Here is a 15491-nt window from a genome sequence, read left to right as displayed (position 1 = left end):
TAGGAGAGGAAGGCGGCCTGTGCTGGCTAGTTCTATGGCAGCATGGCCTAGGTTAGCATCATTTTGGAAGAGGGAACCTCAACGGAGAAAGTGCCCCCACTAGATTGGCTTTTAGGGAAACTAGAGGTGCATTTTCTTCACTGATGATTGATATGGATGGGCCTATCCCACAGGGGGCAGTGCCACCCCTGGTTGGGGAATCTGGATGGCATAAGAAAGCATGTTGAGCGCCAGGCGTGGTGGCGCATGCCTGTCATCCCAGCACTCGGGAGGCAGAGGCAGGCGGATCACTGTGAGTTTGAGGCCAGCCTGGTCTACAAAGCAAGTCCAGGACAGCCAGGACTACAAGAGAAACCCTGTCTTGAAAAAAACCAAAACAAACCACAAAACCAACCAACCAGCCAAACCAAAAAAAGACTGGGCTGGAACCAAGCCTGCAAGTCATTTTCTTAATCAGTGGTTGATGGAGGAGGCCCCAGCCCACTGTGGGTGGTACCACCCAGGGATGGTGGTTCTATAAGAAATCGGATTGAGCAAGCTCTAGGGTGCTAGGCAGTAAGCAGCACTTCCCATGACTCCACCTATGGCCTCTGCATCAGCTCTTGCCTCCAGATTCCTGCCCTTGGGTTTCTCTCAATGGACTATGTAAGTCAAATAAACCCTTCCCTCCCCAAGTTGCTTTTGGTCATGGTGTTTCTGCATAGACCACAGCATAACTAGGACAATATTGGTAGCAGGATATTGAGGCATTCCTGTGACAGATCTGGCCGTGCTGTTTTCAGGGGGATTGTGGAAGGAACTTTTAAAGCTGGATAACCCACTGAGTTTTTAAAGCTTGGTGAGCTTTTCTGTGGGAGCTTGGAAGATAAGAGCGTTGAGATCCAGTTAAGAGGGAGGTCTGAAAGCCGCTTAAAGACTCTATCAGAGCCGTTCACTATTTTGAGTTGAGGATCTGTGGTTCTGGTTAGCTGGGGCTAAAGAATCTGCCATGATTAACAAGGGACCAGAACCGCCGAAGCAAAACCTTTGCTTTATTGGGACAGCAGATGCTGGTCAGCTGGAGTGAAGAAATTAACAGTGATTAAGAAGAGAGCAGCATCACTGAGGTGTAATCTGGCAAGTGTTTCCTCAGAGTTAGCCTACAGCAGTGTCTGGAGGTGGCCAAGATTGTACTTTGCACGGGTAGCTGAAGTTGGTGGTGTAAAAATCTCTCAGGGGGGTGCTGGTTTGGGAGGTATGAAGGGTCGTGAAAATCAGCTGAGGCTTGGCACTGAGAGAGACCCAGGTGAGCCATTGGAGAAAGGGCAGCCTCGGTGACATTTGAAGCCCCAGGGTTGAAAGGGAGAAGTTGAGGCTTGACACCACGAAGAGCCCAGCATTTTGGAGATGCCAGCACAATGGGACAACTACCAAGAACAGTAGCAGCGGTGGAGAGGAACCTGCCACAGCATGACAGACAAGCTGAGTGCTCTGCAGAGGGTGGAGCCAGAGAGTGACCCAGCCCTCTGGAGGAGCCCGGAGGGTCCTAAGCGAATCCTAGATATTGGATATGGAGTTATTTACACTATGCAAGTTGCTTTGATTTTGATGGTGCTCTGGTTCTTCCTTCTTGCAGTAAGAAAGTATTTCCTTTATTTTATTTTACAGGAGCTTACGGTTGAGAGACTTTAGGCTTTTAAAAAAGAGATTTGGGAATTTTAGAGAGAGAGAGAGAGAGAGAGAGAGAGAGAGAGAGAGAGAGAGAGAGAGAGAGAGAGACTTAGGATTTAAAAAGAATCCAAAGAGACAACTTTTTAAAGTGTTTGCCTTTTGTAAGGCTGTGGGACTTTTCGTGTTTGTGAAGCGTTGTGCTGGCTAGTTTTATGTCAGCTTCACACAAGCTACAGTCATCTGAGGGGAGGGAGCCTCAATTGAGAAACATGCCTCCATAAGATCAGGCTGTAGCCAAGGCTGTGTGGCTCTTTGTCTTTATTTCTTCCTTTTCTTTTCCTTATATGTAGACCAGGCTGGCCTTGGACTCAGAGATCCACCTGTCTCTATCGCCCAAGTGCTGGGATTAAAGGCGTGCAGCACCGCAGCTGGCCAGCATTTTCTTAATTAATTAATTAATGGGGCAGAGCCCAGTCCACTGTGGGTGGGGCCACCCCTGGGCTGGTGGTCCTGGATTCTATAAATGAGCAGGCTGAGAAAGGCAGCAAGCAGCATCCCTCCATGGCCTCTGCATCAGCTCCTGCCTCTAGGTTCCTCCCAGGTTGAATTCCTGCCTTGGCTTCTCTCAGTGGACTATGACTGTGGATCTGTAAGCCAATTAAGCCCATTCCTCCCAAGTTGCTTTTGGTGGTGGCGGCTCATCACAGTCCTGTTTGGGACAGGCCTTAAGCCTGGTCCATTGCTATTTTAACATATCAGTATGTAAAATGCTTTACTGCCTCTGTGTCTGCAATCTTCACAGGCAGCTAATGTAGCTAATTGTGCTGGAATTCTTGCTTCTTAGCTGATAACTCGGCTAGACTGGGGGGTGAGGGTCCTTTTTTCCCTCATGTCCCCATAATTTACCTTTCTATCTTGTTTTGATAGAATTGCGAAATGTCTTTCTCTCTTCTTATTGTGTCACAAGTAACTTGTTTTTGTTTGTTTGATGGTTTTAAAGATGGCTACCTTAGGGAGCTGGAGAGGTAGCTCAGAGGTTAAGAGCATTGAGTGCTCTTCTAGGGGTCCTGAGTTAAATTCCCAGCAGCCACATGGTGGCTCACAACCATCTTATGAGATCTGGTGCCCTCTTCTGGCATGCAGTTGTATATGCAGGCAGAACACTGTATATAAGTAAATAAATAAATCTTTAAATACATACATACATACATACATACATACATACATACATACATACATACATAAAGAGATGGCTACCCACAAACTGTCTATGTAGCTGAGGGTTACCTTGAACTCTTCAACCTTCTTTTGTCTCCTAAATGCTAGGACTACAGGTGTGTACCATTACACTCAACATAAGTAGCTTTCTTTGCTGTCAGTATTCATGCACATTTTAAAAGGGGCAGTATTGTCTTCCCTGAATGAGAGGGACAAGAGTTGGGCCAGGGAAGATGGGTAAATTCTTTAAGCATCTCATGCTATTGACACAAGCCAAGCCTTCCACATCAGTGTTGGGTATAGTCCTTGTTCAGAAACAACAACAATAATATTTTTTTTTGAAAGGAGCATCTTTGCCTAAAAACAGCAAACGTTAGACGTCAGTGCTATGGCGTTAAAAGCTTACTGTAGCTTTTCATTTCCTCCTAGTCACAATCGCAACGATTCTGCCATTTCTAAAGACGGAGGAAACAAACAAACAAACAAACAAACAAACAAAAAAGGCAGCGGTGAAACAGTAGGGCGTGCAGCCCGAGATCCTTGGCAGGACTCATGTCGCGTTCTGCTTTTTATTTTCCCAGCTTTCCTTCACTGTTCGCCGTGTTCAAATAATTGCACAATGGCCCAGCGTCCCCAAGAGAGCGCTGCAAGTGGAGCCTGAGATTAGTGAGCGGCGCCCTCTTGTGACAATTTAAAATACTACTGCCGAGCTGGGAAAGAAGGGCACCTGCAGAGCGGTGAGTAGGATGAAAAGTAGGGGTCCAGAGAAGACAAGAGGCTACTGACCGGGACATGAATGGAGCTACTGAAAAATGTTTAATCAGCATAAGAATATTTGAGTATTTATAAACATGAAAATAAGCGCACGGGTTAAAGGAGGTCCACAAAGTGGAAGGAAAAGAATCAACTGCCAAAAGCTCTCCTCTGACTTCTTGAGTGTGCTGGGTCGCGCGTGTGCCTATACACCCACCCACAATCCCACATCCCCGCCTCCACCATCACCACCCACCACCCAAACCCTTTCACGTGTTGTAAAAAGTTCCACGAGGAGAGGGGCACACTCTTCACTGTGGTTTGAGGGCGAGTGGCCGCCTGGGTCGGCAGCTTATTAGACAGAATCTCAGGCCTCACGCAAATGTCCTGAGTTTAGAACGCAAATTTGATCGGCTCAAGCGCTCGCTCACATGTGTGGGGAGCTCACAGAAGTGCTTGCTGCATGGAGTCTAGACTTAGCATTGGGTCGGACGATATCACTGCTTACCAGCGGTGGGAAGTCGGGTAACATGTGTGCCTCGGTTTCTTAACTGACTGATGAAGGCTGGTTTGTCTGCATTTATTGGCAGACAGCCACCCACCCCACCGCCACCGTTGTCTCCAAGGTTTAATGAGGAATTATGACATCCTAGGCAACGTTTGGAGCATTTCCACTTTCTTATTTTGGTATTTTAATTCATTCTTAATTTAATTAATGCTTTCCCCAAATAGTTTTAACATATGAAAGAATAGATTATATTTCGTAGTGCGCATCATTATGCTTAGATTGTATTTGCCTTCACTTTTCCTTTCTAGTTCCTTTTCTCTGGTCCCCCTCACTCCCTCCGCTGTTTTCATTTCATATACAAATGTATATGTGTATATATATTAATATGGCTAAATTTAGATTCTGTACGTGAAAGACAACTTGTAAAACTTTCTTCTCCTCTCCAAATTCCCTTTCCTGCTCCTCCCATGCCCTTAGACTCTCCCCACCCTAGCCTCCCTTCTGCTTTTATCATGTCATATATTTGTTAATTTAAATCTAGATAGATGCGCGTGTCTAAATCTGGATTCCTTATGTGGGAGCAGTATTTGTTCTCTGTTATTCTGCTGGGCTGACTTCACCTGGCACCGATGACATTGGGTTCCTATGGCTGAGGACAACTTCCTTGTGTGTGATACTGCATTACTTTATCCATTCATCTGTGGGGCATCTGGGCTGGTGCCATGTTTGGGCTCTCGTAAAAAATGGAGGCTTTCGGTTTTCTTGTTTTCTGCGGCAGAGTGTCATACACCCTTACACTTGTAACGTAGCCAAAGATGATGGTCTTCTTTGGCTTTGGATCCTCTGTCTCCGCCGCCACACTTGGCTTAGGTTACATATCCTAGTATTTCATCAGAAGCCAAAGCTGGAGTTGTTGGTTCCTTTGAAGGTAACGCCAAGACCCTGGAGGGATGCTCCGCGGGTAAGAGCACATGAGCGCTGCAAGAACAGTGGAATTCACTTCTCAGCACCCAAAGTAGGAGACTCACAATCACCTGTAGCTCCAGTTACAGGGGATCAGACGCCCTCTTCTGGCGTCTGAGGGTACTGCACTTATGTACACAAGCAAATGTTGAGACATGTATGAATACACATAGTTTTAAAAAGTTAAAAAAAAAAACAGAGCTGGGCATGGTGGTGCATACCTTTAATCTCAGCACTTGGGATGCAGAGGCAGGTGGATTGCTGTGAGTTCAAGGCCAGCCTGGTCTACAAAGTGAGTCCAGGACAGCCAAGGCTACACAGAGAGACCCTGTCTCGAGACCCCCTTAGCCCCCGCCAAAAAAGTTAAAAAACAAGCTGGGTATTTCCCAAGCATCCAAGAAACAGAGGCAGGTGTATCTCTGTGGGTTACAGGTCAGCCTGGTCTACAGAGTGAGTTCCAGGACAGCCAGGGCTACACAGAGAAACCCTGCCTCGAAAAACCAAACCAAACCAACCAACCAACCAACCAACCAACCAACCAAACAACCAACCAAACAAACAAAATCAACCACCAGCACCAACACAATAGCCACAACACAGAAACAAGCCACCCATTACAGATTAATACGATTAACCATTTTTTATAAGAAATAATTAGACTTTCAAGAAACATTAAGTGAGAAGAACTCAAGTTGTTTTGCATCCTTGCAAGTGTTTAAAAAGCCTGTCTTCAGCATTTCCTGTTGTGGGATCACAGATCACACAACCTGGAGAAAACTCCATTGCACATGGGAAAGAGAGCTGAGAAGGGCACAGATGATTTTTACTACTATTAGGAAATGGTTTTATCTCATGACTCCCCTGGAAGAGGCCCTGAGGGGTCTGCCTTTAAACTCTAGGGGCCGTTCAGAACACTAGGGCACATTCACTGTAAACACATGGCATACACAAGACAAACAACTTCTACTTTTGTATTAATTGATTAACGGGAGAGAAATCTGCTGGGGCCCCGAGCTGTATTTGAAACGACTGAAGCAGAGTTTCAGTAAGAATGGCAACTTTCAGCTCACTGATCGGAACTCGCCTGATGCCCTGCGAGTCCTCGCTTAGGAGCACTTGGCAAGTGTAGCTCTCCAGCTGAGCTGCAGACAATGTGGGGGGGTGCTTTGTGCTCTGGGCTGTCCCTGCTGCTATGTGGGGAAGTGGGGATTAAATAGCGATCAGAAAACCTGACCAGAGACCTCTCTAACTCAATGTGTCTGTCAAAAATGCACTGGTCAAAGTGAATTGAATTGCTGTGGTTATAAAATCTTCGTGGCCAGGCGGGGAATGTCCCGTGACTGCTTGCTCTGGGTGCCTGGATGTCGTCCTTTGCAGTAGCTCACTGATGGAGACTCCTGAGCTCTGGTGCGTGCTCTTTGTGCCCTTCTCCGTGTTTCCCACTTCCCTCTTCTCTTCCCGTCCATTTCCCTTCCCCTCTCCTCTTTCCTCCCGTCCCCTCCCCTGGCCCCTGTCCTCCCCTCCCCTCCTTTGCTCTCCTCTACTTCTTTGCCTCTGCTATGGCTACTGTGAGTACCATGTTGGGAGAAACAGTCAATACACAATCTTAGGTAAATGCAGTGTAGATCTTGGACACTTCAGAACTGAATTAATATATTTTAATCAGCTGAGTGGGGGTGGGGGGGAGTGGTGTGTGCCTTTAATCCCAGTACTTAGGAAGCAGAGACAAGTGGGTCTCTGTGAGTTCAAGGCCAGTCTGGTCTATATAGAGAGTTCCAGGCCAATCTCACAAAATGTTTTAATCATATTTAGAAATATGGTTGGGGGAATTATTTAGTATTTTAAATGCTTATGGGAAAACAAAGTTTGCAAGCAATTCTGAATTCACAAATAAGCCTATGTATAGCATAGTATGAGAGAAGTCAGTACTCAGTGGTGAAAGAAGTGGTGGTTTGTCAAATTCCATTTGTATCTCTCGAACATGTGCCAGCTGATTCTGGGAAAAGGTCAGGAACAGAGATAAATTTTATTTTCCAGTGGTAAAGATCTGTTTGCTGCTGCTGCTGCTGCTGCTGCTGCTGCTGCTGTTGCTAATCAATGGGCCATAGTAATTTGGTAGTTTTCAGCCGTTGCAGGGCTTTGGCCAGCAGAGGGCAGGAGAGTAAATGTTGCTCCTTGCTGAGGCTAAGGTGGATGCTGTGTAAGCATCATGGTGGTAGGAGGTCATGCCTGCCTGAGAGGAGCAGCGTGCCCATGGCACTAGTAGATGGTTGTCTGTGGGAAGGAGGCGCAGTGTTGCTGGTGCTTCTGATACATTAAGAAAAGAAAAAAGCTGGGCATGCTGGTGTATGCCTTTAATCCCAGTACTAGGGAGGCAGAGGCAGGTGGATTGCTGTGAATTTGAGGCCAGCCTGGTCTACACAGGGAGTCCAGGACAGCCAAGGCTATATGGAGAAACCCTGTCTCGAAAAACCAAAAAAACAAAAACAAAAACAAGACCAAAACCCATCATCTTATTTAATTTCTTTTAAAGCATCATTTTAAGTCTGAAAATTAAAACGATGACAACAACCACAAAACCCAAAGTGCCCCCCTCCCAAAAAAACAGAAATGAAAAACTTGCTGGTTGGGTTGTATTTGGTCCATGGTCTGCCAAGATCTAGGCCCTCCTAGAAATACTCAAAAATGGCCTGAAATTGTCCCTCCATATAAAATTAATTTCTATAGCTTTACTAATATACATGAGCTTTATAAAATAATAACCACTGCATGTGTATATAATGTCCTTTGATCCCGTTCACTGCTGTGTGGTCCTTTCAAGCTATTTGTCTCTTCTTATAATGGAGTATTTCATGCGGAAGATGAAGATGCAGGAGACAAAGGTAGCACTGGTCCAGCATTCCTGGGGGAAAGTCACCTCATCTCCCTTGGGCTTCAAGTTTCAAGATGATGATGGATTTGTCTTGGAATCTAGCCTGCCTGTTGCATAAAAGCCTTTTTTGTCAAGGTGCATGTTCTTTTGTGGGCAGTACTCTAAGTGTCCCTGCTGCTGACTAGGAGTGACCCCAGCATCTAGGGCTTGTCAGGTGGTTTGACTTAAATACTCTGCCTAGTTTCCCAGCTTCCACACTCTCAGTGTGCTTTCTTGACTTCTGATCTGGGGACTGCAGTGCCATTCTGGGTATCCTCACACAAGGCTGGATCACCCCTGTAATCTCTGTCTGCATCTTTCAACAGTCAGGTTTGGTGGGGTCTTTCTTCCCTCCATCCGTCAACTCCTCCACGACTTCATACACTAGCAGGAAGAAGGAGCTCTCAGTCCTAAAATGGAATGCTGTCATCATCAAACCTTCCCCTCAGGGCTCAGGGATGTGTGGAGGAGGAGGTGGAAACATTGTAAGAGCCAGAGCTGGCGGATGACTCCAAGGAAACGGTGCCCTCCAGATGCAACAGGACTGCCACACGTATGAACTCACAGGGACTGTGGCAAAGTCCTGCACAGGTCCAAGACAGATGGAGGTCCCAGCATTGAAAGGGGTCAGTGGGCACAGGCTCTCACCCTTAACCCAGAAGCTATGTCTGGTTGGTACCGACTGGCAAAGTCTCATGGGTATATTAACTACATGGCAGGGTATATTAGCCATGCCCAACATTAGTTGGCCAACAACAAATGAACTCAGTGGTATTTTTTTTTTTGTAGGCTCCCCACTCCTTTTTTTGTTTTTTTGTTTTTTTTTCCAGATTGCTTTGTTTGGCCTATTGGTCTTTTTCTTATATATTTTGATTTCCATTTTTGTGTTTTTGTGGGGTGTGTGTATGTGAGTTTCTTTCTGTCCTTCTTTTTTTTTTTTTTAAGATAGAAAGGGAAGTGTGGAGTTAGGTGGGTGAAGAAGATCTGGGAGGAATAGAAGGAGGAAGGGGAAAGTGTGATCAGAATATATTGTTTAAGTTTTAAAGACTAAAAATAAGATGGACTCTCTGCAGACCGTCTGGAAGCTATGTTTCCTGAATTATTGTGACCACTTCTCTTCTTTCTAGACCCTTTTGTCTTTACCTTTTTCCTGCTATTTAAGAGCTTTAGGGGAAAAAACTATTTTATGTACAATCCAATAAGGCTTGGGTGAAGCTTCAGCTGCCTCAGGCACAGAGGATGCTGGTGTTGAATAGGACCCCACGTGTTTTTGAGTTGGGCTGTATTTTGTTTGGAGACAGTCAAGGAACAGAGGGGAGATCCCTGCTAGACCAGGCAGTGGAAGATCCGAGCTAACTCGGCAATGTTCTTGTTAAACATGAAGCTGGTTTCTTTCTTTCTTCTTTCCATTTTGCCTTTTTGATTTTGAGAGACATGGTCTCATGTAGGCCAGGCTAGCCCAGAACTCATGGTTTTCCTGCTTCCACCTTTTAAGTGGGAGGATAACAAGTACATGCCACCAAGCCTACCACAGAGTTGAAATAAAAACATATGCTTTACTTTTAAGTGTGTGTGTGTGTGTGTGTGTGTGTGTGTGTGTGTGTGTGTGTCGCTATGCCATGTCTGCTCTAGAAGATGATTTTGGATTCTCTGGAGCTGGAGCTACAGGCACATGTAGTTGCCCATTGTGGATTCTGGGTACTGATTTTGGGTCCTTTGGAAGAACAACGAACTCTTAACTGCTGAGCCATTTCTCTAGCCCCATAAAGATGAGTTTTTAAATACCCACTGTAAATGGGCTGACAGAGGTTGAGACGGTGGCTGTGTCAGTCAGGGTGCTCCGGGGGAACAGAGCTGATTGGAGCTGCCACTCCCTATGGGCCTATGGGAGCTATCTTCACTCAAATCACCACACTGATGTCCAACACCAGCCAGCCCAGGCGTATGACCTGCCAGGTGGGCCAGCTCTCCAGGTGTGACAGAGAGAAGCACATGGTTGGGCCCTTTGGGGCTAATAAATCAGGGCATTTTGTCACTAGGGAAGGCCTTTCCCCTCCCCATTTCTGTCTCATTGATACATACAGGCTTCTTGCCAATGAGAAGACGTAAACATGACTAGAGCTGGTAGTTGAACTCTTAGTGGCGTACCTCACATCCCTCTGCCTCTAACAGTGGCCTGTCGCCCTCCTGTGTGTCTGTTATTTGGAAGATAGCATGGAGCCATCAGAATGTGAAGTTAAGTGTTCTAAGCAGGCCCATGGCTGTCACAGGGTGGAACGGCATCTACACAGAAGAAATTCTGCTGTGAGTTGTCGTCGTCCTCACTGTCCATCTATGTGATTCTGAAAGAAAAAAGAACAGAGAAGGCGATCAAACCCAGCTCTGGAGTTCTGGGCTCCTGGCTCAAAAATGACAAAGCCGTGCAAACCCCTCAGCCGGATTCACTTTTGTTTAGAGCAGTGGGCCTCCGCCTTCCTAACACTGCGACCCTTTAATTCAGTTCCTCATGTTGTGACCCCCAACCGTAAGATTATTTTTATTGCTACTTCATGACTGTAACTTTGCTACTGTTATAAATCATAATGTAGATATATATATTTTCTAATAGTCTTAGGCGACCCCCATGAAAAATCATCTGGCTCCTAAATGGCTCGTGACCCACAGGTTGAGAACCATTGATTGAACAGGAGCCATGTTGCCTGCTGGATGGCTCCAGGTGGTCAGTCCACAGGTGAAGTGTCCCTGAAGGGAACAACTTGTTCATATTCTGAGGAAGCTTCTCTGGGGATGTGGTAGCTAAAATGGCCTAGTCCTCACCTGGCCACTGATGAGTGTGAGGAAAAACTGCTTTGAAGGTCTGGAGGTCATAAGTCCCATCTGGGGCTGTTAAAAACTTTATCTGTTTTTAATTTAGCACAAGATTTTTCTTTCTTTCTCTTTCTTTCTTTCTTTCTTTCTTTCTTTCTTTCTTTCTTTCTTTCTTTCTTTTTCCGAGACAAGGTTTCTCTGTGTAGCCTTGCCTGTCTGGACTCACTTTGTAGACCAGGTTGGCCTCAAACTCACAGAGACCCACCTGCCTCTGCCTCCCAAGTGCTACGATTAAAAGTGTGCAGAGGAATCAATTTTTACTTGGACAGTTGCCTTCTCTGGACAAATTCTCCTAAAAGTTAACTATGAAAGACAGAACTGCCTCCTTGGTCTTTCTCTGTCATTACAGCTCTCTCCTTTTCCCAGAGGTTACAACTGACATTATATTACTGTGAATCCTTGCAGACTGACAGGTTTACCTATTCTGTTACTTGGTTTTACGTTTGCCTGCAATAGTAGGGAAATCTCAAATAACAATAGTTCAAGCAAGTTAGAAGTTTCTGTGAGGTGTAAGGAAAATCTGGGAGCGGGAGGTCCAGGGCTCCATATTGTTGTAAAGGCCGCAGGGATCAGTTTATCATCTTTGCCTGTTGTCTTAGGCTTTTAGGTCACCTGGTTCAGTGTGATGGTAAGACACCCAACCATTCTTCCTGTATACCAGATCAGACACAGGAAAAAAAAAAAAAAAAAAGGAGGCTCTTGTTTATGTACAGGCCATAAAGCTACAGGTAGCTGCAGGAAATGCATGGCACTAAATCAATCCTACAAGTAATGTTTCTATTATTAAATAGAAGAAGGAGAAGGCAATGAATCTGTCGTGAAAATGTGCACAGAAGCACGCAGTATTACTTTTATTACACCAAATAAGATTTTGAAACTTGTTCCCCCCCCCCCCCCCAGTTTAATGTGTTTTTGGATTGCAACGTATGTACATATAGTTTCCGTTTCACTCACTGTTACCTGCCTGTACATATTCCAGAGCTATAATTTGTTTAGTTGTTTCTCCATAAGTGATCATTTGAAGTTTTTTAAATACTTGGATGCTATCCTTCCTATATCCAGCCATGGGAAGCTGGCACATGAAGGTACTTTAGTAAAATTTCCAGGTTGCCTAGGTAGAGGATGGTAAGGTTGGGACCTGAATTTGTCCACTACTCTGAAATACTACAATGATCAAGGTTCACCACAAACAGACCATTAATGGATCCTTCCATTTGCAAAGTGTCTTGGTAACTGGCACCTTGATACATATGTTGGGAGTAAGGACTGGGACGAAGAAGCCAAGGGAGAAGGGCTAAGTTGCTTCATTTGCCCTAGCCTTTACCTTCAAGGTCCGGTTTTCACTGAAGGAATGAATAGGGCTCACCTAGTCAATAATGACCTCACCTTTCACAGTCCATATCACATGCTATTGGAAATCCTGGGGTTGTCTCCACAAGTGCCTCCCACTGTCCTCTTGTCCCTTGACAGCACTTGCCTGCAAAGCTTGTCAAGGACATAGTGTGTGAGCTTTATTAGGCAAAACCATAGTCCTGGCCATGGTTCAAATAAGGCTTGAGGTTGTGGCAGGTTTAAGGCTTAGGATTTTTTGTTTTTGTTTTTGTCTTGCTGCGTGGCTCCTTGGGGGTCTGCTCTCTTCTTTCTGGTGTCCTCAGAGCCTGCTTCTCTAAGGTTCTTGCCCTTCATGTGGTCTGACCATCAGATCTTCCCAGCAGTGTCTTGTCTCAGGAGCACCTCATTGGTTGGGTTCTTCAACGATCCATAAAAAACAGTATCCTCAAAAAAAAAAAAAAAAAAAAAAAAAAAAAAACAAAAAAAACCACCAACAACAAGAAAAACAAAACTGGCCTTGAATGGTGTAGGGTAGGTCACCAACCAGATTTCTTTCAAAAACTACTCAACATAGCTCATCTCATCCTGGGGGAAATCAAATTCCGTTCCTCTTAAAGTGTTTTGGGCACAACCAGCTATTTATTTCTAAAGTTAAAGGAGTAAGAGCAGGTGGAGTGGGCACATGCCATGTCGCTCTTCTTTGACACTAAAATAAAATTTTTAGGATGATCCCCTTGGCAGACGATCACATGTGTTATGTCAGTGTATTTAAAAAGTGGGTAATTCATTTGTTAAATGAATACGGCAATTATTAATTTCAATTTATCCTGTTTATTGGGAACAGCTGTTCATTAACATTTATGTAACTGCTAATTTTAGAGCCAAACTAATTACCTCAAACACAGCTCTGTGGTACCCTGAATAGAAAAGCACCCTTAACTGTCCTGCCTGCCAGAATATAAATAGAAAACCAGCAAGCCCTCTAGGGTGCTATTTTGCAGTTGGCCAGGTGGGGGCTCTCTTCAATTGGAGTTCAGGCCATGTGCTCCAAAGGGACTCATCAGGACAGAAATGCTGTAGGGTTTTTTTTTGTTTTTTTTGTTTTTGAAGGCCACAGCGTCAAGTCATCCCGAGAGGCGGGACAGGTAATAAAGAAGAGTGAAATGGGAAGGTGTGAGAGCTCGCACATCCTCATTGGTTTTTGTTTTGTCACTTTTGATCAAATGTAGTTATGAGAATCTGTGCTAAGAAAGACGATTTCAGGCGTGGTGATAAATGGCAGTGGCAAACGGGACCATGACCGTTGGAAGGGGGTGCTGGGGCCTGGGCAGGTGTGCGGCGGGAGGTAAGAGTCGGAGCTGCTTCTCACAGGGGCCAACTGTGGTCACCCGGGACTGGAACGAATGTGAAGAACTACAGAGTTTTAAAATTAAAACCCAAATATATAGAATTTTATTATGAAATTTCACAAATAATCACGTGTTAGTTCAAATTTTAGCAGTCGATTGTAGACTAACACAGTATTTGTGAAGTCAAGGAGTGCTCACACGTGGCCTGCTAGTTAAGAGCTATTTCTGGGCGAGGGGTATAGCTCAGTTGGTAGACATTTAACCTAGCGTGCATGAGGCCCTGGGTTCAAGCCCCAGCACTATAGAAAAGACATATGGTGGTCCATGCCTGTAATTCCAGCATAGGCTACAGGCTATATAGTTTAAGGCCAGTCCTCAGCATGAGACCCTATTCCTCTAATAATTTAGTTTAACTTTTTAAAAAGTTAAGTTATATATAGGTGTGTGTGTGTGTGTGTGTGTGTGTGTGTGTGTGTGCGTGTGCGCGTGCGCGTGCGCGTGTGCACGTGTGGATGCACACACATGAATGCATGTGGGTATATGCACATGAGTGCAGGTGCCAGCAGAGGCAATCTTGCGGAGCTGGAGTTGCAGGCAGTTGCAAGATGCCTGCTGTGGGTGCTAGGAACTGATGTCAAGTCTGTTAGAAGGCCAGCAAGTGCTCTTAATTGCTGAACCCTTTCTCTGGTCCTCTAATTTGGTTTCTAACAATTTCTTTCATACAATTGTTGTTTCCTTAAAAAAAATTAATCTGAAGAAAAACTCGTAACACTCACATTGCTTCATTTTCCCTATTAGACAGCAAAGGAGCTGGTTTTACTTTCTCTGAACTCTAAATCAAATTCTCATGATCCCTAATTTTGAAATGGACTAAACTCTCTAAGAAGCGCAAAATCTACAGAGAACATTAAGACAGTTATTGTCATGTACAGATGGCTGTACTTTCCCCCCTGTTTCTTTTGTGGGCAAATAGCCCTTGACATGGGGACAGAGGGCCTTGGAATTTAGTGGGTTTGAAGACACCACACCGCACCCCCCCCCCCAGGGCACCAGCACTAAACAACTGTGTGTGGTGTGAAAGTCCTCCAGGAATTCTGTAGGACTAAGGTCCCTGGAGCATGCTTCAATTCATTTTTCATAATAATAATAATAATAATAATAATAATAATAATAATAATAATAATAATAATAATAATGATAATAGAATTTGAAGCAGGTATTGTGTGTTGGCATTTAGCATCTGTTTCTGTCACCTCAGCCCTCATGTGCCTTCAGATAAAAGCACCTTTCCTGGTATCCTCCTTCACTGGGATACTACAAGGTATTTTAGCTTCTGGCCAGCAGAAGCTCTGGAGACTTTGAAGACAGAAGGGAGGCGAAGGACGTTTTCCTCTCTGATTTTTTGTCACGTCTGTACATGTGAATATTGGCAGCAACCGAGCTGCATGTTCACTGTTCATTCTTCAGCTTCATGGTGTGGGAAAGCTGTGGTCCCTGAAGTGATGGTAGCCATGGAAACAGCAATAGCCTGGCATCTCCATGGCTCTGGTAGTTTATGATCCTGGAGTCTGAGCCTGTTTCAGTCAGCATTGACAAGGTTTGGCTGTGGTAACAAGCTACTGGAAACCTTAGAGCAGAGGTTCTCAACCTTCCTAATGCTGTGACCCTTTAATACAGTTCCTCATGCTGTGGGTGACACCCCCAAGCCATAAAAGTATTTTCATTGCTACTTTATAACTGTAGTTTTGCTACTGTTATAAATTATAACGTACATATCTAATATACAGGATATCTGATATGCGACCCTACAAAAAGTTGTTTGACCCCCTAAAAGGATCATGACCCACAGGTGGAGAACCGCTGCCTTAGTTGATGGGTTTATGCCATGTTCTGTCTGAGTACAGTGCTGCTGGCAATAAGGTGTTCTGGCCAGGAAGTA

This window comes from Acomys minous, assembly GCF_964271855.1.
Source record: "Acomys minous genome assembly, chromosome: 4".
Lineage (NCBI taxonomy): Eukaryota > Metazoa > Chordata > Mammalia > Rodentia > Muridae > Acomys > Acomys minous.
Note: the sequence above shows the minus strand (reverse complement) of the source record.